Here is a 23,271-nt window from a genome sequence, read left to right on the forward strand (position 1 = left end):
TAGGAACCCAGCAGATTTCAATAAAACCTCGTTGCTTGAGGGATGGTTTGTGGATGCCATTTTCACATTAGAGATTTATTTGTACTTAGTTCCAAAGTCCAGACTTAGGTCACTCCGTGTTCTATAGAACAGCACATACAAATCCCTTTACCATTCAGACTGGAAATCAGTAGATCTGGGGTAGAGGCCAAGATTCTGCATTTCCAACAGTCTTCTGAGTGATGCTGGTGCTGTCCCCTGGACCCCTCTGTGACTGGTAAGGCCCAGAGAACATGGACTCCAGAAGCAGGCTCTCTCCCTCCCTTTCAATCAAGAGAGTTCAGTGTGAACTATGCCTTAAGATGATTTTCTCCCAGGGAAGAAAAGCTCAACTTGCTCATTGCAATTCTCTTTGTGGGTTCACTTAAAAAAGATGGACTGAGAATATTAGTACAGCTACGAGGCCAGAGGGAGAAGTGTAAGGTCCAGGGCGGGCTCATAGTATGGCGCCCTGCAAACACATTTGGGCACACATATTTAGAGGCTGCTGCCATCTTTGCCTGGTGAAGGGGGGAGAAGCAGCCAGTTGCCCTCTGTCTTCCTGCTGAGTTTGGCTCTGATTCAAACCTGCAAACCCCTTAGAAAAAAAGTAGCAACTATATAGTGAATGCCCCTGAGAGTCTCTTGCAGCCCACTTTCCTTCTACCCATGAGACAGATCAAAGTATACACGGCTTGTCCTTCACACACACTCTCTCTCTCTGAAGAATCCAGTTAATGTAAGTTTTCCATCTTATTATTTATAATAAACAGGCATCTTCGGAAGGTCCTGGCTGGTCCATCTTCTATTTGGTGCAATTAAATTTCATTCCACCTGTACTTTATACTCAACCCAGTGCTGAGAAAACATAGTCTCTGCCTTCAGCACGCTTTCCGTCCTCTTTTTTAAAAAAGCTTATTTATTTTTGAGAGAGAAGAGCGGGAGGATGGGCAGAGGGGTGGGGGGAGAGAATTCCAAGCAGGCTGTGTGCTGTCAGCATGAACCCAACACAACCTGGAGATCATGACCTGAGCCAAAATCAAGAGTCAGGCACTCAGCTGACTGAGCCACCCAGGTGCCCCCAGGCTTTCCATTGTCTTAAAGAAAGAAGGCTCACAGCTAAGTACTAGGAGCACGTAGCAGCTGAATTCTGGGGCATGGTGTACCTGATCTGACTGCTGGGTAAGGAGGCACCAGTCATGGTGGCCTGGCAGAGTTTATGGAAGGCTTCATGGAAAGGGCGGGGCTGGGCTGGAGGGACAGAACATAATGTGAATCCAGAGAACAGAGACCAAGGCCAGGGAGGAAATCTTGCAGTCTGGACAAACGTGCACATGACCACTCCTGTCGGAGGTCAACTTCCAGCTCCTCTGGGTTTTCAGAGCCGCTCTGGCCGCATGCTCCTTTTACCAGCACCTAACCGAAAGTTCCACAAACATTTCCATCCTGAGCTCAGCCAGGTTGGGATCTTTCATTCTACCACGGAGAAGAGCCAGAGGCTTTGACCTGAATGCATGAAATGAAGGTGGAAAAACAATGTTTGAATTTTTAATTCAGAAAAAGGAAGCAACCAGCAATAATCTGGAAATTCTTAATCGGGAGGCAACTGGGGACAGCACTGGCGTGACCTGGCAGAGTGGGAAACTGTGGGGTACCTTCTTCTGTCAGATTGTGATTATTGGGAGAAGCAGAGCTGGTGACATAGCATTGCTGTCTTGGATCTGTAAAAATCTGGGTGGCCACCAAGAACGTTGAGTCAGTAAGGTCCCTTTGGAAAGGTGGCTGGGCAACGAGGAAGGTCCTGGGTGTTTACAGAGGCTGCAGAGGGTCAGGGCACAGCATAGGAAAGCTCCCGCTGGGGTGACCAGAGATCCCAGCCACCTGCCGCCTGGGGCTTCTGCCCAAGAGGGCTTTGAGTACCTTGGCTATCCGGCACATTCCGATTTAGGGGAGGAGAGACAGTGACAAGAACAAGATTGCATGTACCTCCCATGAGTCCCATTGCATATGGGATATATTACAACTCCCTTGACAAGGCATTCAAGGTTTAAACTATGGCCCCGACCTATCTGCTCAACCTCGCTGCTCCCCTGCACACACCATGAACACCATGTGCCCCAGCGAGGCCAGTGCTCTCGGTTCTTCACTCTTCCTCCATCCAGGCCCATCCTCTTCCCTTCTCTTCCCTTTCTTGGTCCTATCCATCCCTTAAGAGCCATGAAGCTGGCTGGCTCTACAGGCCCACAATAAGCTCTTCTTTCTCTCGAAAGGGAGACCAAACTGCAGACCACACCAAATTTACCACCAGCAGAACACGGGCAACCGAATGTGTTGTTGGGGAAGAAGCTGTTACCAGAAAATTTCTTTTAAAAGTACTGGAGGCACCTGGGTGGCTCAGTCGGTTAAGTGTCCGACTTCGACTCAGGTCATGATGTCACGACCAGTGGGTTTGAACCCTGCATTGGGCTCTGTGCTGACAGCTCAGAGCCTGGAGCCTGCTTCGGATTCTATGTCTCCCTATCTCTCTGCCCCTCTCCCACTCATGATGTGTGTGTGTGTCTCTCTCTCTCTCAAAAGTAAATAAATGTTAAAAAAATTTTAAAAATTAAATAAAAATTCTGTTGTGAAATAATCACAACAGGAAACAGGAATTTTCTTGCATTTCTTTACCCTGATTTTGTTGTTTATACTATTGCTTATGTTTGTTTGTTTTTTTTTTTTTAAATTACCTGGAGAGGACACCCTGTAATCTTTCCAGGGTTTAAGTTCCCTAGCTCTGAACCCAGCCTGTGCTTCTCTGACCACTTCACCCAGCGACAGCCTGTCCTGCATATCGAGGCCCCGAATCTTTCAAATCTTACATATGGTTACAAGGCCATTTCCTGTCTCGCTTCCGCATTAATCAGAATCTCTTTCTGGGGAGGCAATAAGTGTTCTGCATGTTACAGGATGTGAATGAATGGAAAGCTGTTAGGACAGCCCCTGACACATCTTAGATATTAATACTATTATTGTTGTTATTATTTAACTTATTTGCATCACTTCCGAGATTTTTACTTCCTTCAAAGATTAGACATTGCCAACTAATAGGGGCTCAATAGATACTTGTTAAACTTCTTTGTGGTGATATAGTATCTACTAAATTAAACAGTGTTTTCAAGAGCCAGTGCAGCATAGCAGTTATGAGCACAGCCTGTGGAGACATGTGGGTCCAAATTCTGGCACCACCACCTGAGTCCTATTACTTAACCTCAGGGTCTCTGTTTCCCTGCCTGGAGTGCCTACTTTGTAAGTTTGTTATGAGAATCAGTGGGTTAATATTTCAGTACCACCATCACACCATGCCTGAAACATAGTAAGTCCTACATAAGTATCTTACATACAAACATTACCAAAAAGAGTTGGGTAGAAATTTATCTTAGAAAAAAAGTTTTCTAAGCAGTACCAATTATACCAATATTAATTTGAGAGAATGAGTTCCCCCTCTTGGTAATATCATCTGTAGATAAGCAGTTAGTATGCTGATTACATGGAGACTCAACACCTTCAAAGCAGGTGCGACAGGATCTTTCCTTGGTGGACTTGACTAATGATTGAACTTCAGGTATATATCTTTATGATAGTTTTACTCAAACTGTCCTCTCCCTTAGGGTAGTGGATGCTGTGATGTGCTACCCTGACCCCTCCTCAGAGAGTTGGGACTGCTGCCAGCCCAGAAATCTGTCCTCAGCTGGAGAGGGCCATCGGGGACAGCCATAGACAATGACCGGTCCCTGGGCAGAAGTGAGGCCCCCTCCCCTTGCCCCAATTGTTAATAATTCTGAAGATCACCCCTAGAGCTCCCCCTGGGGCCCGCTGAGGGCTCTGATGACACTGCTTTGTAGTCCAAGTGTTTTCTCAGCCCGAGCCTGCTTTTCCTCCTTCCCTTCCACTTCCACAGATGTGGATCCCGAGAGCACTCCCCGATAAACGTCCTGCACGCTAATCTCTACCTCCAAGTCCATTTCCGGGGATCCCGGCCCGTCTAGGGAGGGGCACATTCATTTATTTTTATTAGTTCTGATACAACCTTTGACTTGCAATTACCTGGACTCCACCTGTAGCTAGTGTGAGTGTATGGTTTGGTTTGTCTGGGACAACCTATTTGTGCCTTTAATTATTAAAAGGTTTAACAATTGATAGCAATCCTTTCGACTTTAAAAATATTTCTGGTGGAACAATAAATTCTACAGCCACCTCATCTGTAAACAACTCTAATGTCCCCAGGACTCACTGCCAGTGTGGAAAAGTGAGGTCATATTAACATAGTCTGGATTCCCCTAGCTTGGAGCGCGTCTTAAGTTTAATTCTGGAACCTCAGCCCCTCCCTCGTCCTCCCCTGCTTCCTCCCCAGAAAATCTGAGTGACGCTGGAGACCACACGTTCTTGACAGATCAAACTACTGCTCAGCTACTGCTCTCGACCCTCTTCTGAGACTGCTGGTCGAACCTCAAGGCTGACAGTCCCCTCCACTCTCCCCGGGAGCAGTGGCTCCAACTGGCACTGCTGCTTTGGGGTATCAGACAGTGTCTGGGTGTTCTATCATTGCCACAAGGCCCAGATGGCCCAAGGAGGCCCCATGGACGCTCATCCCTGACCAGGGTTTGAGTCTCTACTTTGGTTGTAGCTCGATATATATGCCCTCCCATGAAGTGAGTAAAGAAACACATTGCCTTTATCTAGTATACATTTTTTCTTTGGTTGAACCCCAGAGTAGAAAGGCATGGCCCCCATATGGGTGTGGCTCATCTCAGATTGTCCACAACCCTTTCCCACTCAGGATCACACACAGGCCCTCAGGTGGCTGGATCAGGTTGGGGTTGAATAACAGCCTCCAACTGTAACTGGAAACCCTCGACCTAGCTAATCCCAGTGGTTCAGGTTCTTTTCCAGAAGTTTCCTCACACTCCATGTAATTGAGTTGACACAAACAGATGCGGAGGAATTGCAACCTAACTCTGCTCAAATCAGCTATGTTTGCTCTGCATGATGACACAAGATCGTAAAAATGACTGTGGGCATTCCAGTCCTACAAAGTGATCTTGATAATCAATGGAAAAACAACAATTGTTCTGTGACCTGTAAGTATTTTTGTCTAAACATTAAAAACGCTCTTATTGTTGGCTATAAATGCACCAGGAAATGAAAAATTAGCAAAATTAATATTTACATATTACACTGTAATTTAAAACATTAAAAACAGTGAGGATTAAAGTGTTTGCTTTCTTTCTAAAAAACTTATCAAAAGTAGTTTTGAGCAGTTCTTGACTTCTTCCTCTCACTGTATAACTGTGTTTTTTTTTTAAATGTTTTTATTATTTATATTTGAGAGAGAGAGAGAGAGAGAGAGACAGAGCATGAGCAAGGGCGGGCATAGAGAGAGGGAGACACAGACTCTGAAGCAGGCTCCAGGCTCTGAGCTGTCAGCACAGAGCCTGACGCAGATCTCGAACTCCCGAACCGTGAGATCATGACCTGAGCTGAAGTTAATGCTTAACCGACTGAGCCACCCAGGCACCCCACGCTGTGTAACTTGTGATGCTATGCCTCAGTGTGCTGTCTTCCTTTCTACATAGTTTGGATCAGCGTGCAATAGTTTATCTTTCACTCCTGCGGTGCCGTGAAATATCTCAGAGCATTTCTTGAGGAGAAGTTTTTTGCTGGCATCACTTCCTCTGGGACATCTTCATTTTCTTGGAATCTGGCTGCAAATGTCATGGTGGCATCGTCATCTGGGCTAGCAGCTTCACGAGCAACTTAGCACCAACCAGCTCATGTTGAACTCGAGAATGCAGAAACCAGCCTTTACTGGCAGTCAGTGGTTCTTCTTCAGTCTCCTTGTGATTGGCTTTGTTGTTGTTTTTGTTGTTGTTGTTGTTGACGATGCAGCTGACTGCAATGCTTTGGTCTGAATGTTAGCCAGACTAATTAGGACTTTAAAACATTATGGTCTTCAACCCAAAGTAGAAGAAAACATTCCATTTCAACCATAAATGGCTTTATGCTTCCACTGCAGTTAAAACTGAAAGATAAAGTGGCTTCTCCTGTTTTGTTTTGTTTTTTAATACTCATTGGACTTGTCCAGTAAGGTTAGCACCGTAGCTTCTAGTAGCCCTCTGTTGCCCATGAGCTTGGCTTTGCTGTTGCCATTTTCCAATCTATTCACATCCAGTTTCACTGCCAGCGTCGTCACTCTTTCTTTGCTGTACTTGTACTTCTGTTAGCTAATCCTCTGTGGATTTTTCACTTTTGTAAAATGTCATGTGGGTTTATCACCGGGAGGCAAGGAGGCAGCACAGCTCCATACTTTGCTGCCTGTGCGTGAACGGAATACCAGAAGCACGGTGATCAATCACAGACAGACTTTGAAAGGAGCGATGCAGTTGGTCACTTCACGATTCGCATCTGTTGTTTATGTAGTGATCTGTGGCCTGAAAAGCAGGCAGTGAAATTTGTAGTTTATGTAACTACAGTCCTATACCAAGGCCGCAGAAATTGCAACCATTTTGTTGGGGACAGGTAATACATATTAAATCATGGAAATTGAAACTTGTGTGTGTCAGAAACATGTAGTGCAGGGAGGCACTGTTTTGTGAATATTTGTACCAAATATTTCTTTTTTAATGTTAACTATTTATTTTCGAGAGAGAGAGAGAGAGCACGAGCAGGGGAGAGGCGGAGATGGGGCCGACAGAGGACCCAAAGTAGGCTCCACGCTCACAGCAGAGAGTCTGATGAGGGGCTCAAACTCACAAACCCCCAAGACCCTGACCTGAGCCAAAGTTGGACACTTAACCAACTGAACGACCAGGTCTCCCCCCGCCATTTTAAAAAATGTGTTTATCAAAACATTTCTGAGCGCATTGAGAGTACTGCACTTCACCCACCTTGTGGTGGGATAGTCACGTGTTATTACTTCTGGCCAATGAACTGTGACCAGAAGTTACAGATATCCCTTCCATGCCAAAGCACTCAATTGCCAGTGAGTACTGGCACAGCCCCTGAGAGTATCTGAGCAGGAGCTACCCTGTGAGTCAGTGTCCCTGACCAACTGAGATGAGCAGAGGCCTCTGCTAAGGTGTCACAGACATATAGAATAAGCAATAAGCAAAACTTTGTTTGATGCCGGGGTAGAGAAAGAACCAGGGGCATGTAGCGAAAACAAACATTCAATCTTTATATGGCTAAAAAAATGGTACAAATACAGAAAATAGGTGTACAGTTTAATAAAGCATTAAAAGGTGAGCATGCTTATAACCCCTACCCAAATAAAGACAGAACTAGGTCATAAGTTTGTGCCTGAGCTCCATCCCATCATAGACCCTGCACTGCCCTCTGTCAGTTACTGCCCTGCTGCCTTTTTTAAAAATGCTTATTTATTTATTTTGAGAGAGAGAGAGAGAGAGGGAGGGAGGGAGAACAAGAGAGAGCAGGGCAGGGGCAGAGAGAGAGGGAGAGAAAGAATCCCAAGCTGCTCTGTGCTATCAGCACAGAGCCCGACACAGGTCTTGATCTCATGAACCGTGAATTCATGACCTGAACTGAAATCAAGAGCCAGTGGCTTAACTGACTGAGCCACGCAGGCGCCCCTGCCCCGCTGACTTTTATGATGATTTCCTTCCTTTCTTTGCAGCATTATCACCTACTCGGGCTTCCCTCAACATGGAGGCTTAGTTTCACTTTTTCAATATTTTTAAATCTCTCAATATACAGATTTCCCATCCACCCCTTTCCACTTGTGAATTTACTGGCTGCGGACTTTGTTGTCCACGGGTACCTGTGATACTCACGATGCGGCAGATATCTTCATCAACAAGGAGGGATTTCATCCGGACCGATTTTATGCTGCCTCACCCAGAGGATGCATCCAAGTTCAGCTTCATTCTGTCTGCAGGAGGCTTCAGGAGCTGTGTAGGGAAAGAATTTGCAAAAATTCTTCTCAAAATATTTACAGGGGAGCTGGCAAGGTATTGTGACTGGCGGCTTTTAAATGGCCCTCCTGTAATGAAAACCAGACTGGTCATGTACCCCGAGGACGATCTCCCGGTAAGGTTCACTGGCCTCCGGGGGGAAATCTGATGGCTGTGAATGCCCAGACCTCGGACTTATTTCAAGTGTACCTATGAGTTTTTACACAGTGTTGCATTGATACTGTTATATTTAATTTCTCAATGCATTCATAATATCTCTGTGTCTCCACTTCAGTACCACAGTCACGAAGCATGAAAATAATACCTTTGTATAGTTTCCAAATAAAGTAAAATTTGAAGGTGAAAAAAAGGGGGAGTCATTTGTAGTTTCCAACAGTGTGGGTTTTGTTTCTTGCATGACCTCTTTCCTCTGACCTTGTAGTTCCTTTAATATCTCTGGTTGGATCTGTCGGCCCAACAAATTTGCGTGGGTTTGATTAATTTTGGCAAGACACCTTCATTGGCAGTGGTGCATTTGTTCACTGAAAAGTACATAATCAGCTACAACATGACTTTTGTGTTATAAACAGTCATTGTTGCTCAATTCCAATATATATCTGGGGTTTCAGAAAGGTGAAAGTCCAATTCAGAACTTCCCTCCTTCTATAATCTGGTTACTTGTGGTACAGTTCACACAGAAAAATCTGCATAAATCCCTTTCTTCCCCCCAGAGCTCAAAGCTCTGGCACATTCAGGTAAGTTACTGAGGTCTGAAATTGGCAAAACTGTCATAAAGATGGCCTCCATCAGCCCGGCCTTCTCTCACTATGCCTTCGACCACAAAGAGTTCACCCCAGGCCCTGTGATTCCTCTGTCTCCCCAACTCTCCACCCCAGCAGTGCCCACCTTCAAGGAACAGGTTCTCATTTTCTCCCCCCTTAGAAGATAAATTGAGGGCATCACCCATCCTAGAGGCATAGGGATTTTTCAGCTACCTGTCTCAAATATTCGGTCATAAACTTTGTGGGGTTGAAAACAGGTAGCCCTGGGCTACCTGGGTAGCTCAGTTGGTACAGACTAAGGCTGCGGTCATGATCTCACGGTTTGTGAGTTCAAGGGCTGTGTTAGCCTCTCAGCTATCATTGTAGAATCTGCTTGGGATTCTCTTTCCCTGTCTCTCTGCCCCTCCCCTACTCATGCTCACTTTCTCTCTCTCCAAATAAATGGATAAACTAAAGAAAGAAAGAAAGAAAGAAAGAAAGAAAGAAAGAAAGAAAGAAAGAAAGAAAAAAGAAAAGAGAAGAGAAGAGAAGAGAAAAGAAAAGAAAAGAAAAGAAAAAAGAAAAGAAAAGAAAAGAAAACAGGTAGCCCTAAACCCAAACCCAGATAATGCTTAAGCTGTTGGGGTCAGCAAGAGTGTTTTTGTTTGTTGGGGTTTTTTTGTTTGTTTGTTTTTGGTTTGTTTTAAGCCAAATGAAAATACATTTGGTAGGGGGGCATTTTCTGTCTGGTTAGATCAGAGGCCACCACCCCCTCTTGTATTATACCTGTTCTGGTTTCTGAGTCTTGGATGTACTTGTATTGTCACTTCTGTCTTGCAGCAACCTTGTGGATGGGTGTCAATAGCCCATTTTACAGGTGAATAAACAAAAATCGGCTGTGTGATGAGCAGAGCCTGAGCGAGGTCTGAATGGAAATGAGACACATACCAAGTGCTTTGGGAAGTAGACAGTGTTGGGAGAAACGGTGATGGGGCCCTCTCTATCCCTGCACGAACTAAAACCCACATTCTTTTTTCTTCCCTTTTTTACAGAGACAGCTCAAGGAAGCATGATAAAATGAGGCCTAAGATAATATTTGGGGGGGGAAGTTTATTTTTTTATGGTCTGTTTGCATTAGACCGTCGGGCGAAGAGAGGCGGTTAAAGACTTGTCCCAAATGGCTGGGCTGGAGAAGCACACATCCAATGTCAATAGTTGGAAATACAAGTGTTTGGTTTCATTAAATTTCTTTTTTAAAAAACATGTCTTCTTTCCTTCTCCTGAGGCAATCCAAGGGAAGGAGATATGGAGCCGGAAAGAGACAGGGAGGAGGAGGGAGCAGCCAGGGCCAGGGAAGAATTGTCCAGAGGGCCTTGCTTCCCTCTGAGTGTGGTCAGCCAGCCCAGGACGCTGTCGGTCCTGACCAGGAGAAGTTTCCTGGAGTCATCCGCTGGTCCCAAGGACTGTTGCTAGTTGGGGGGTGGGGGTGGGGTGGGCAGAGTGCCTGCATTTGTCTAACAGCACACTTTTAAAACAACAGAGCAAAAGCGAACAAATTGTCAAATTGGGGTCAGCTCTGGGAAAAACAACTCGAATTCTGTGTTGTCCCATGGACCCTTTCGGCAACAGCTGCCTCCTTTTCTTCCCCAAGGCAGAGGCCACATGCAACAGAGGAGGCCACAAGCAGAAGAAGGCAGGGTAAGAATGCAGGATCCAGCCTTCCTGCCCGTTAAAATCCCAGCTCTGATCCTTACTAACTGGTTTACTTGAGGCAAATTCCTTGTGCCTCAATTTCCTCATCTGCAAAATAGAGAAATCATAATACCTCCTGGCTGTCAAAAGGATTAAGTGGGAAAAATGCTTAGCATGTAGTAAGTGTTCAGTAAACGTTTATTGTTGTTATTCTATTATTTTTAGAGCTCTTGCTCTCCTTCCATTACATGCCACTCCCCGGCAATCCCACTGGATTTGTCCAAATAGATAAATGCACCCAGAAGAATGAAAACACAGGTTCTCTCACAGGGTATTTTGCATGCTGTCCACCAAGACCCTCTTTCTCAGGCAGTTTCCACACAGCTCCATGGACACTACACCCTTACACTCATCAACACACCCTAGTTCATATGGCACCGTCGACCTGGATTGCCCTCTTGCCCTCCATCCACCCAAATCTAGTTCAAGGCCTACATTGTAACAAAATGCTTTCTGTTTCAAGAAAACTGACCCAAGTACATACAAGAAGAAGGGAAATGTACTGACCATACAGTTGAAAAGTCCAGAGGGTAGGTCCGTCTTCAGGCACGGCTTGAACCAGGGTCTTGCAAGAAGTCACAAGCACCTGATGTTCACCTCTTGGTCTTGCTTCCTCTATGTTGGTGCCACCCGCAAACAGACTCTACACTTCTGGTGGCAAGAGATTTGCATTGCAAAGTGAACTGCAGGTTCAAGCCCAGTGAGAGAGAGAACGTTCCTCGCTCCTAACAGCCCCAGCACATGTTGCACGTGTGCAACATGTGCAACTGTCATTGGGTCCATTCCCTGGACCAATGGTAGGGTTGGGTGATGGGGGAGGAGTGTGATGCTCTCACCTGCAACCCAACTGACACTTCCTAGATTGATGAAGGGGAAGGGGGTTCTTCCCAGAAAGAGATGAGGATAGTCTCCAGAATAAGGGAGAATACACACAGGAAACCCAAAGCCCAGCAAATGCCCACCACACGCTCATGTCTTCCAAAACCCAGGCCCAACAATTCTAGCCAATTCTCTCCTCTGAAGTCCTGACCTGATTCTTCATACTGCCATTCATGTTGGCCACGTCTTTTGCTGGCATCCTTTGGTTATGAATAAGTCCTGCTACATCAGCTACTCTGTGAAACACTTTCATATGAAAACTGTTCTTGGGTCCTTCATTTGGCAATGAAGTGGTACTGCTCCCTTGTTCTGCACTGTTATGTCTCTCTTTCCGATCCTGAACTTCCCATCGTGTGCGTGTGTCTTACCTTTCTTTCAGACTGTAAACTCCTCCACAACAGAAAACTAGAATGCTTCCTGCCTAGCACCTTCTATATACTAATTGCTTCATCGATGTTGTTTGATTAGGAATTGAAGGACATTTCTTCTCTTATATCTTCTGTTGGTGGAATGCCAGTAGGTGCTAAATAATATTCTGGGAACCACAGATTTAGGAGGAACATTGAAGGTACTTTGGGCCTTGATCCAAGCAGCCCTAGAGCTGGCCCTCCTGGGGCTGGACTCCCCCTCAGCTAGACCCCCCTCAGCTGGACCAGCTGAGGCTATCCCAGGAGACAGGAGTACAGCCCTCAAACGAACAAAACAAACAAAAAACTTTATCTACTCTTTCATTCCTCAGGGAATAGAGATTAGGCAAGGAGGTCCTCAGCAGGTGAATGATATAAATCCACAAAATAAGAGAAATACCAAAAGGGTGTTAAACCAGTTTGGACACTTCATTCAAAGCCTTTGCCATTACCAGCAATGATTACCTGGTGAAGCCCTGTCCAACCGGCAATCTCGGTTCCAGGCCTGAGACTCCTCTCTGGGACCTGGCTGGGGGCTTGATCCCAATGCAACCCAATCTGAGCTCTGGGCAAGGCCCACAGGTCAAACAGCCTCCAGAGACACTAACCAGCCTTCCGCCAAGAGGGAGGAGAGCCAGGAGGCATGGGATGAAGCATCTCCAGTTCTCAATCCTCTCTACCAGATGGAGGGGGCTCCCTAGGCGGGCAGGAACTAGTGATCAGGTCAACATGGCTCCCTGACCCTCAGGAAACCTCCAGCAGATAACTGCCACCTGATACCAACAACACTCCTGCTGTCCACTATGGGGGCTTAGGTGGATGGGACTGGGGTGCCAGGGCAGGGGCATAGTCTTACTTTCCTAGAGAAAGAAAGACAATGCATAGCAATTGAAGGGACTGTCAGAAGACTTTGGATTCTTGTGTCATCATTTTCTAGCTGCGTGAGCCCAGGAAAGCTCTCCAGATCTGGGTGCACTAACCTTAGGAGGGGGTGGGGTTGGACGAGCCCCCTGCCTGCTCTAAGTTAGGGGCTGGTCAATTCTGATGGCATGCTATCACCTGTCCTGGCTAATCACCCACAGGCCACATCTCTAGGACGTTTGGTTTCCCAGTGGACAAGTAAGACTGAATCTGCACTCCAGCCTGTGCTCTGGGACAATAGGAGGGTGTGGCCCAGCAGCGAAGGGCAGGGCTCAGGAGCAGAGTTATGGTGTTGAGTCCTAGCTCTGCCCCCTTTCCAGGCCTCCCCTCCCACTCTATAAAATGGGGATAACTCCTATCTTGTAGAGTTCTTATGAGCGCTCAGTGAGGTGATTTAGACAAAAGCTCTCAGAACAGTGCCTGGTACTTAGTGAGGGCAGGGTAAGGGCTCACTATTAGTGTTCAGGCATCCATAAAGCTCTTAAAAACCACCATCCGAGCTAATAAAAGGTCCAGGATGCAGTTTCCAAAGGCTTCCTCACAGTGAAAGTCGAGCCTGGTGCAGACCTGGGGCCAGGAACAGATGGCCTTGACTGTTCGCTCCTTCCCTACCTCTGGCAGGTGAGAACTGGCCTCAGCCCCATGGCCTTGAGATAAGAGCTCCCCCCACCCCCAGCCTCCAGCTCCAGAGGGTGGCTGGCGTCATGCTGCTGACACTGACCGCTGCACTCCACCTTTGCACAGTGAGGCCTGGCAGGCCGGATGTGGCCTCCTTTCCCAGCGGGCTTGTGCCAGATGGCTTGATTACCATGGGGTGCATTTCAGGCCTCCTTGCTATTATCAGCTTCTCACTTTCAGCTGCTGGATCAGGGGCAGGATCCTTTCTTTCCTCCCTCTGCCCCATCACTGGGTGTTTGTTCTTGCAGCAGCCTGGACTGCCCAGGTGAGCCATGTCCTGTCCTAGAGAAGCCTCCTCCAGGCATGCCCGCACAGACCCACCTGGACATCGTCGCACCTCCCCTCTGCTGGAGTCCGACTCCTGCCTCCCAGGATCTATCTTGAGAGAGGGTTGGCAGGTGAGGAAGGAGCTAGGTCACAACCATCCAGTCCACGCCACCAGCATTTCAAGGTCACTGAAGAAAACATCTTTCCTGCCCACGGATGACCATCACACTGATTAGGATAAAAGAGGAGAAAATTATAAACAAGTAAGAAGCGAGGATTTACACCAGAGTCATACAAAATTTGCCTCCCGCTCTAGTTCTGTCCTCACGCAGCAACCCCCTCTCTGTGGTGCCCTACCCTCTCCCCCACCCCCCAGCCCTGACACTAAGCTCTTCCGGGTCCTTCCGTCCTGATCATGGACCCCCCAAATGGACCCCCCTGCCACACCCAGGTGGGTAAAACTTCCTTATGTGAGATGAATTCCTTAAGAGGGGGTGAGGGATGGGACTTCACCTTTGAATAAACAAACAAACAAAAAAATTCTTTCATCAGACAGCTCCAGGAGAAGCCTTTCCAGGGGGGAAGGGACAGTTCGGTAGCTAGTCCCTTTCCCTCCCCTGAAGTTTTTGTCCTCACTGGCACCCCTCTTTTGTTCTCATCACCACCAAGTCACCTTGTCTGCCTTGTTCTCCTGCCCAGGTGTGGGCTGCACCTCTTTCTGCCCCCCCCACCCCACTTTTGCAGAGCTCAGACAGGCTGGAATTCTCTAAAAATAACCTCGCAGAAAAATCAACGAAATGAACAAAAGAACAAAAACAGCTGAACAACAGATGTGCCTGCCCAGTGCAGGTACCTAATCCCAAAACAACCAGAGTCTCGCCACCCCTGGGCTGGCCAGGCTTGGGTCCCTGCCTGCCTACTCCCTGCCCCTGCCAGAAAAGACTCTCTCAGGTAAAGTTTTTTGACATCGTCCCTCCCTCCCCCTGCAGAAGTGGGGAAGAGAAAAGGCAGTGCAGCCAGCAGCTGGCCTTGTGTCCGAGCTAAGGTCAAAGGGAAGGTGGGCCCCTAGGTCCCCTAAATTGGAGCAGAATCCTGCTGGTGAAGCAGCCCCCCATTTGGTGTGACCTCTGGAGAGGGGAAGTGTCTAGAGAGGGGGACCCGGCTGGGGGAGGGGAGCTAGTGTGGCCACACTTGGAGCCAAGGCCAAGTTCTCGACATTGGGAGCGGGCACCTGGTTCCAGCTCTGCCTCCAGGACTCTGGCCATGCCCCATCTTTTCTGGGCCTCGGCTTCCCCGGTGGTCAAAGGAGGAAGTTGGAGGAGGTGACCTCCAATGTCTCTGTCACCTCTAGCACTTTTCCATTTGGCAAGTCTCCACCTTCAGCCACCGGTTCCAACTCCCAGAGACAACTCCAGTCCATCAAGATGAGTCTCGGGTGCAGTGCCTTGGTAAAGGCATCAGTTCCCAACCGTCCTGAAGGTTAACCCAGTACCGGAAACTGTTGGAGCCACTTAGCATGTGCGGATTCATTTCCTCCTCACACAAGCCCTGAGCAGGGAGGCCCTTGTATCCCTATTTCACAGATGAGAAATCTGAGGCACAAAAAGGTTAAGACCATCCCAGGGTGGTAAGCAAAAGGAAGGGCCTCAGGCAGTGTGTGTGGCTCCAAGGTCTGTGCTCTGTTCCCCCACATTCAGCTAGTTTTTCATAGGGAGTGACTACGATGGGTATAATAGGCTCAACATTTAGAAGGTGGAAACACAAATGTCCATCAACAGATAAGTGGATAAATAAAATGTAGTATATCCATACAATGAAACAACGTTGAGTCTTAACGAGGAATGGAATTCTGACACGTGCTACAACATGGATCAACCTTAAAGACATTGTGCTAAGTGAAATAAGCCAGTCACAAAAAGACAAATACTGTATGATTGCACCTACATGGAATATCCAGAATAGACAAATTTCTAGTCATGGAGAACAGATGAGAGGTTGCTGGGGGCTGAGGTAAGGGGAGAATGGGTAGTTATTGCTTAATGCTCAAACAGAGTTTCTGCAGGGGATGATGGGAAAGTTCTAGAAATGGAGAGTGGAGATGATTGCACAACATTATAAATGTGCTTAATGCCACTAAATTGTGTTCTTGAAAATGGTTTAAGATGGTAAATGCTGTGTTCTGTTAAAAATAACTTTAAAAAATATCTGTAACAGGATAGGTATCACTTATTGAGCACCTACTGTGCTACGTGCTTTACGCGTCACCTCGTTTTACCTTTACAACAACCCTGAGGAAGGCTGTGGTGTCATTCCACCTAATTTATAGGCAAGGAGACCAAGATTCAGAGGACAAATTCGCCAAGGACAAGGACAAGGACCCACAAGTGGTAAGTGACAGAGCTGATACATAAACCCAGCTAATGCTGAAAGCAAACTTGGAGAAGAGGGTAGGGAAATCTGAGAAGGCCAGAACAAGCTGGGGCGAACCAGGGTGTGGGGCCGCTCACACCCCTACCTGTCCTTGCCAGGTTCCACATAGTCCACATTTGCACTTGGTCACATCCCCCCCCCCGCCCCCACCACCACTTACATTCTTCCCTGTTTCACAGCCAACCAACACCTTCCTGCCTCGCCCTTCCACTCACATCACTAGCTCTGCCTGTGTTCGTCCAGGACACCTCCCCACCCACCCTCTGCACAGGAGGACAGCCTGTCTGGGTTTGAGGTGGGAGGAGGGCTCAGAGTCCATGAGCCTAATTCTGTTCTGAGGGAGAGAGAGGCCCAGGTCTCTCCTAAAGGTGACTGCCGAGCAAGCAGCAACTTGTCAGGGCGGCAGGGGGAGGGTGGGGGAGGGAGGGGGTTGTCCCCACCAGGGACAGGGGCAGCTGGCTGGTGACTGTCCCTGGAAGAACCTCAGGAAGGCTGGGCAGGCAACTCCATGGGGTGCCAGGTCTGGTGGGTGACTAGTTTAACTCAGTCTCAGGTGACCTCCCATGTGAGCACAGTCAGGGCAGTGAGTTTCTTTTGCCTTTTAAATAACAAACTGTCCACTGCCCCTGAAACACAAGGCATTCTGCATTCAGGTCACCCAAGAAAGCCAAGCACGCCCACATCCAGGCCACTGCACTCATGCCCACTTGTCGCCTCCTGAGACGTTAGCCTAGCCTCCAAGGTCACATGCGAGCACAAAGCATCCTTAGAAACTCCTCACACGGAAGGGCTCAGCAAGAGTCACCGGATGCTGCAGGTTGTGATTGCGGGGTTTGGATGGGTTTTCTCTGTGTGTGCCCCATACCCCCCGGGATATTTTCCTGGCAATTCTGTTACCCCAGGCCCTGCAGTCAGCCACTGACTGTAAATCCCCAGAAGATGTACACCGATGAGCTGTGATTCCTTTCAGGGGACCCTGAACAGCTAACACTGCCCCAACGAGTGAAATCCACAGGATTCCAGACCTCGGAAAGATTTTAAAGCAGATGAGGCTTCCCAAACACATCTTTAATCATATCCAGGAAGGGTGGCCTCTGCCAGCTGGCAGATTTAAAGCATAGGCTCCCACGCTCTTGGGAAAAGCATCACGGCTCAGAGTCATCAGAGGACTTTGGCATCAAAACGCTAGGCTCTGACTCGACTCTGCCATTACCCAGTCCTGTGATCTTGAGCCAGTGTGGCTGAATTTTCTTCCTTTATAAACTGGAGACAGTGATAGTACCTACCTTCGGACACTGAAGAGAATTAAATGGGATGCAGCACATCAAGTACTTAGGACAGTGCTCAGTCCCAAAGTCCTACTCAAGAAATATTAGCTGTCCTTATTGCGCAGACAGACATTGGCAGCCAACCATGGTACCTTTCCCAAAAAACCAGACTCCGTCTCAGACTCCTCAGTGCAGCCCGGCAGGTAGCCACCACCTGCTACTGGCTATTGGCCAAGGATAGCATCTAAGACAAAATCTGTTTGTCATCATTGTCCCACTTTTTTCTTTACCTGACAAGTAATGCACTTCCCCAGTCTCCAAGTTGGGACCCCCCCTACTTCTCCACCCTTGTCTCCATTATGCCGGTGCTAGGCCACCCTCCTCACACGTGCACTCTAGACCCCAAACTGATCTGTGATTTCCCCCACACACAATTTTAAACAGCTTTTAGGGCACCTGGGTGGCTCAGTCGGTTAAGTGTCGGACTTCAGCTCAGGTCATGATATCATGGTCCACAAGTTTGAGCCCCACGTTGGGCTCTGTGCTGACAGCTCAGAGCCTGGAGCCTGCTTCCGATTCTGTGTCTCCCTCTCTCTCTGCCCCTCCCTGGCTTGCGCTCTGTCTCTCAAAAATAAATAAACATTTAAAAAAATTAAAAAAAAATTAAACCGCTCTATTGAGATATAATCCACATGCTATACAGTTCACTATACAATTTGAAGTGCACAATTCAGTGCCTTTTTGTATATTCTGAGCTATGCATACATCACCACAATCCATTTTAGCATGTTTTCATTACCTCTCCTGAAAATTCCCACACTTCTTTTTTTTTATGTTTATTCATTTTTGAAAGACAGAGAGACAGAGCACAAGCAGGGGTGGGGCAGAGAGAGAGGGGGACACAGAATCGGAAGCAGGCTCCAGGCTCTGAGCTGTCAGCACAGAGCCCGACGTGGGGCTTGAACCTCACGAACCTGAGCCAAAGTCAGATGCTCAACCGACTGAGCCACCCAGGTACCCCTGAAAATCCCCACACTTCTTATCCATCACCTTCCCGCTGCCCTCCAGCCCTAGGCAACAACTTATCTACTTTTTGTCTCTACAGATTTGCCTGTTCTGGACATTTGATATAAATGGAATCATACACTATGTGGTCCTTTGTGACTGGCTTTTCACTTAGCATGATTTTTTCAAGTTCCATCCACACTGGAGCATGCATTGGTAATTCATTCCTTTTTATTGCTGAGTAATACTCCATTGTACAAATATAACATTTTATTTATTGATTTGTCAGTTGATGTACATTGGGGTCATTTCTACTTTATGACCATTATGAATAATGCTGCTGTAAACATTTATGTAAAAGTTTTCGTGCAGACACATATTTTCACTTCTCACTACATACCTAGGAGTGGAATTGTTGGGTCATGTGGTAACTCTATGTTTAACCACTTGAAGAACTGCCAGAATGTTTTCCAAAGTAGCTATACTATTTTATTTTTTTTTTAAATTTTTTTAAACATTTATTTATTTTTGAGACAGAGAGAGACAGAGCATGAACAGGGGAGGGGCAGAGAGAGAGGGAGACACAGAATCTGAAACAGGCTCCAGGCTCTGAGCTGTCAGCACAGAGCCCGACGCGGAGCTCGAACCCACGGACCGTGAGATCATGACCTGAGCCGAAGTCGGACGCTTAACCGACCAAGCCACCCAGGCGCCCCAAAAGTAGCTATACTATTTTAAATTTCCACCAGCAGCACATGAGGATTTCATTTCTTCATATCCTTGCCAACACTTGTAATTATCTGTGTTTTTTTATTAAAGCTATCCTAGATGGTATGAAATGATATCTCATTGTGGTTTTGATTTGCATTTCCTGATGGCTAATGACGTTGAGCATCTTTTCACGTGCTTATAATCATTGGTATATCTCCATTGGAGAAATGCCTATTACAATCCTTTGCCCATTTTTAAATTGGGTTGTCTTGTCATTATTGAGTTGTAAAGAGTTTTTCATATATTCTAGATACAAATCCTTTATGAGATATATGATTTGCAAAATGTTCTCCTATTTGGTGGGTTGTTTTTTCACTTTCTAAGCTGTATTCTTTGAAGCACAAAAGTTTTAGTTTTGATGCCATTTTGAGTAAATTTTGTATGTGGTATCAGGTAGGAGTTCAACATCATTCTTTTATTTTTTTATTTATTTTTATTTTTATTTTTATTTTTTTATTTTTTATTTTTTAATATATGAAATTTACTGTCAAATTGGTTTCCATACAACACCCAGTGCTCATCCCAAAAGGTGCCCTCCTCAATACCCATCACCCACCCTCCCCTCCCTCCCACCCCCCATCAACCCTCAGTTTGTTCTCAGTTTTTAACAGTCTCTTATGCTTTGGCTCTCTCCCACTCTAACCTCTTTTTTTTTTTTTTCCTTCCCCTCCCCCATGGGTTTCTGTTACGTTTCTCAGGATCCACATTAAGAGTGAAACCATATGGTATCTGTCTTTCTCTGTATGGCTTATTTCACTTAGCATCACACTCTCCAGTTCCATCCACGTTGCTACAAAAGGCCATATTTCATTTTTTCTCATTGCCACGTAGTATTCCATTGTGTATATAAACCACAATTTCTTTATCCATTCATCAGTTGATGGACATTTAGGCTCTTTCCATAATTTGGCTATTGTTGAGAGTGCTGCTATAAACATTGGGGCACAAGTGCCCCTATGCATCAGTACTCCTGTATCCCTTGGATAAATTCCTAGCAGTGCTATTGCTGGGTCATAGGGTAGGTCTATTTTTAATTTTCTGAGGAACCTCCACACTGCTTTCCAGAGCGGCTGCACCAATTTGCATTCCCACCAACAGTGCAAGAGGGTTCCCGTTTCTCCACATCCTCTCCAGCATCTATAGTCTCCTGATTTGTTCATTTTGGCCACTCTGACTGGCGTGAGGTGATATCTGAGTGTGGTTTTGATTTGTATTTCCCTGATAAGGAGCGACGTTGAACATCTTTTCATGTGCCTGTTGGCCATCCAGATGTCTTCTTTAGAGAAGTGTCTATTCATGTTTTCTGCCCATTTCTTCACTGGGTTATTTGTTTTTCGGGTGTGGAGTTTGATGAGCTCTTTATAGATTTTGGATACTAGCCCTTTGTCCGATATGTCATTTGCAAATATCTTTTCCCATTCCGTTGGTTGCCTTTTAGTTTTGTTGGTTGTTTCCTTTGCTGTGCAGAAGCTTTTTATTTTCATAAGGTCCCAGTAATTCACTTTTGCTTTTAATTCCCTTGCCTTTGGGGATGTGCCGAGTAAGAGATTGCTACGGCTGAGGTCAGAGAGGTCTTTTCCTGCTTTCTCCTCTAAGGTTTTGATGGTTTCCTGTCTCACATTCAGGTCCTTTATCCATTTTGAGTTTATTTTTGTGAATGGTGTGAGAAAGTGGTCTAGTTTCAACCTTCTGCATGTTGCTGTCCAGTTCTCCCAGCACCATTTGTTAAAGAGACTGTCTTTTTTCCATTGGATGTTTTTTCCTGCTTTGTCAAAGATGAGTTGGCCATACGTTTGTGGGTCTAGTTCTGGGGTTTCTATTCTGTTCCATTGGTCTATGTGTCTGTTTTTATGCCAATACCATGCTGTCTTGATGATTACAGCTTTGTAGTACAGGCTAAAGTCTGGGATTGTGATGCCTCCTGCTTTGGTCTTCTTCTTCAAAATTACTTTGGCTATTCGGGGCCTTTTGTGGTTCCATATGAATTTTAGGATTGCTTGTTCTAGTTTCGAGAAGAATGCTGGTGCAATTTTGATTGGGATTGCATTGAATGTGTAGATAGCTTTGGGTAGTATTGACATTTTGACAATATTTATTCTTCCAATCCATGAGCACGGAATGTCTTTCCATTTCTTTATATCTTCTTCAATTACCTGCATAAGCTTTCTATAGTTTTCAGCATACAGATCTTTTACATCTTTGGTTAGATTTATTCCTAGGTATTTTATATTTCTTGGTGCAATTGTGAATGGGATCAGTTTCTTTATTTGTCTTTCTGTTGCTTCATTGTTAGTGTATAAGAATGCAACTGATTTCTGTACATTGATTTTGTATCCTGCAACTTTGCTGAATTCATGTATCAGTTCTAGCAGACTTTTGGTGGAGTCTATCGGATTTTCCATGTATAATATCATGTCATCTGCAAAAAGCGAAAGCTTGACTTCATCTTTGCCAATTTTGATGCCTTTGATTTCCTTTTGTTGTCTGATTGCTGATGCTAGAACTTCCAGCACTATGTTAAACAACAGCGGTGAGAGTGGGCATCCTGTCGTGTTCCTGATCTCAGGGAAAAAGCTCTCAGTTTTTCCCCGTTGAGGATGATGTTAGCTGTGGGCTTTTCATAAATGGCTTTTATGATCTTTAAGTATGTTCCTTCTATCCCGACTTTCTCAAGGGTTTTTATTAAGAAAGGGTGCTGGATTTTGTCAAAGGCCTTTTCTGCATCGATTGACAGGATCATATGGTTCTTCTCTTTTTTTTTTGTTAATGTGATGTATCATGTTGATCGATTTGCGAATGTTGAACCAGCCCTGCATCCCAGGAATGAATCCCACTTGATCATGGTGAATAATTCTTTTTATATGCTGTTGAATTCGATTTGCTAGTATCTTATTGAGAATTTTTGCATCCATATTCATCAGAGATATTGGCCTGTAGTTCTCTTTTTTTACTGGGTCTCTGTCTGGTTTAGGAATCAAAGTAATAGTGGATTCATAGAATGAGTCTGGAAGTTTTCCTTCCCTTTCTATTTCTTGGAATAGCTTGAGAAGGATAGGTATTATCTCTGCTTTAAAGGTCTGGTAGAACTCCCCTGGGAAGCCATCTGGTCCTGGACTCTTATTTGTTGGGAGATTTTTGATAACCGATTCAATTTCTTCGCTGGTTATGGGTCTGTTCAAGCTTTCTATTTCCTCCTGATTGAGTTTTGGAAGAGTGTGGGTGTTTAGGAATTTGTCCATTTCTTCCAGGTTGTCCAATTTGTTGGCATATAATTTTTCATAGTATTCCCTGATAATTGTTTGTATCTCTGAGGGATTGGTTGTAATAATTCCATTTTCATTCATGATTTTATCTATTTGGGTCATCTCCCTTTTCTTTTTGAGAAGCCTGGCTAGAGGTTTGTCAATTTTGTTTATTTTTTCAAAAAACCAACTCTTGGTTTCGTTGATCTGCTCTACAGTTTTTTTAGATTCTATATTGTTTATTTCTGCTCTGATCTTTATTATTTCTCTTCTTCTGCTGGGTTTAGGCTGCCTTTGCTGTTCTGCTTCTATTTCCTTTAGGTGTGCTGTTAGATTTTGTATTTGGGATTTTTCTTGTTTCTTAAGATAGGCCTGGATTGCAATGTATTTTCCTCTCAGGACTGCCTTCGCTGCATCCCAAAGCATTTGGATTGTTGTATTTCCATTTTCGTTTGTTTCCATATATTTTTTAATTTCTTCTCTAATTGCCTGGTTGACCCACTCATTCGTTAGTAGGGTGTTCTTTAACCTCCATGCTTTTGGAGGTTTTCCAGACTTTTTCCTGTGGTTGATTTCAAGCTTCATAGCATTGTGGTCTGAAAGTATGCATGGTATAATTTCAATTCTTGTAAACTTATGAAGGGCTGTTTTGTGACCCAGTATATGATCTATCTTGGAGAATGTTCCATGTGCACTCGAGAAGAAAGTATATTCTGTTGCTTTGGGATGCAGAGTTCTAAATATATCTGTCAAGTCCATCTGATCCAATGTATCATTCAGGGCCCTTGTTTCTTTATTGACTGTGTGTCTAGATGATCTATCCATTTCTGTAAGTGGGGTGTTAAAGTCCCCTGCAATGACCACATTCTTATCAATGAGGTTGCTTATGTTTATGAGTAATTGTTTTATATATCTGGGGGCTC

The 23,271-nt window shown here is 45.6% G+C and overlaps 1 long non-coding RNA gene across 5 annotated transcripts in view; it reads right to left on the reverse strand.

Moving 5' to 3' along the window:
* LOC109278370 (uncharacterized) overlaps nt 1-23,271 on the reverse strand; it is a 46,114-nt gene that overhangs the window by 13,899 nt on the left and 8,944 nt on the right. For 4 of the 5 annotated variants that reach the window (XR_008417836.1, XR_008417837.1, XR_008417834.1 and 1 more), the window contains exons 2-4: nt 11,728-13,860; nt 10,988-11,131; nt 7,848-7,964 (exon numbers count right to left, since the gene is read on the reverse strand). This is a non-coding gene — a long non-coding RNA (uncharacterized LOC109278370). The remainder of the gene's footprint in view (nt 1-7,847; nt 7,965-10,987; nt 11,132-11,727; nt 13,861-23,271) is intronic. The other variant, XR_008417835.1, reaches the window with a different exon arrangement.

This window comes from Panthera pardus, unplaced genomic scaffold, assembly GCF_024362965.1.
Source record: "Panthera pardus isolate Hobbes unplaced genomic scaffold, ASM2436296v1 HiC_scaffold_25, whole genome shotgun sequence".
NCBI classification, from domain to species: Eukaryota; Metazoa; Chordata; class Mammalia; order Carnivora; family Felidae; genus Panthera; species Panthera pardus.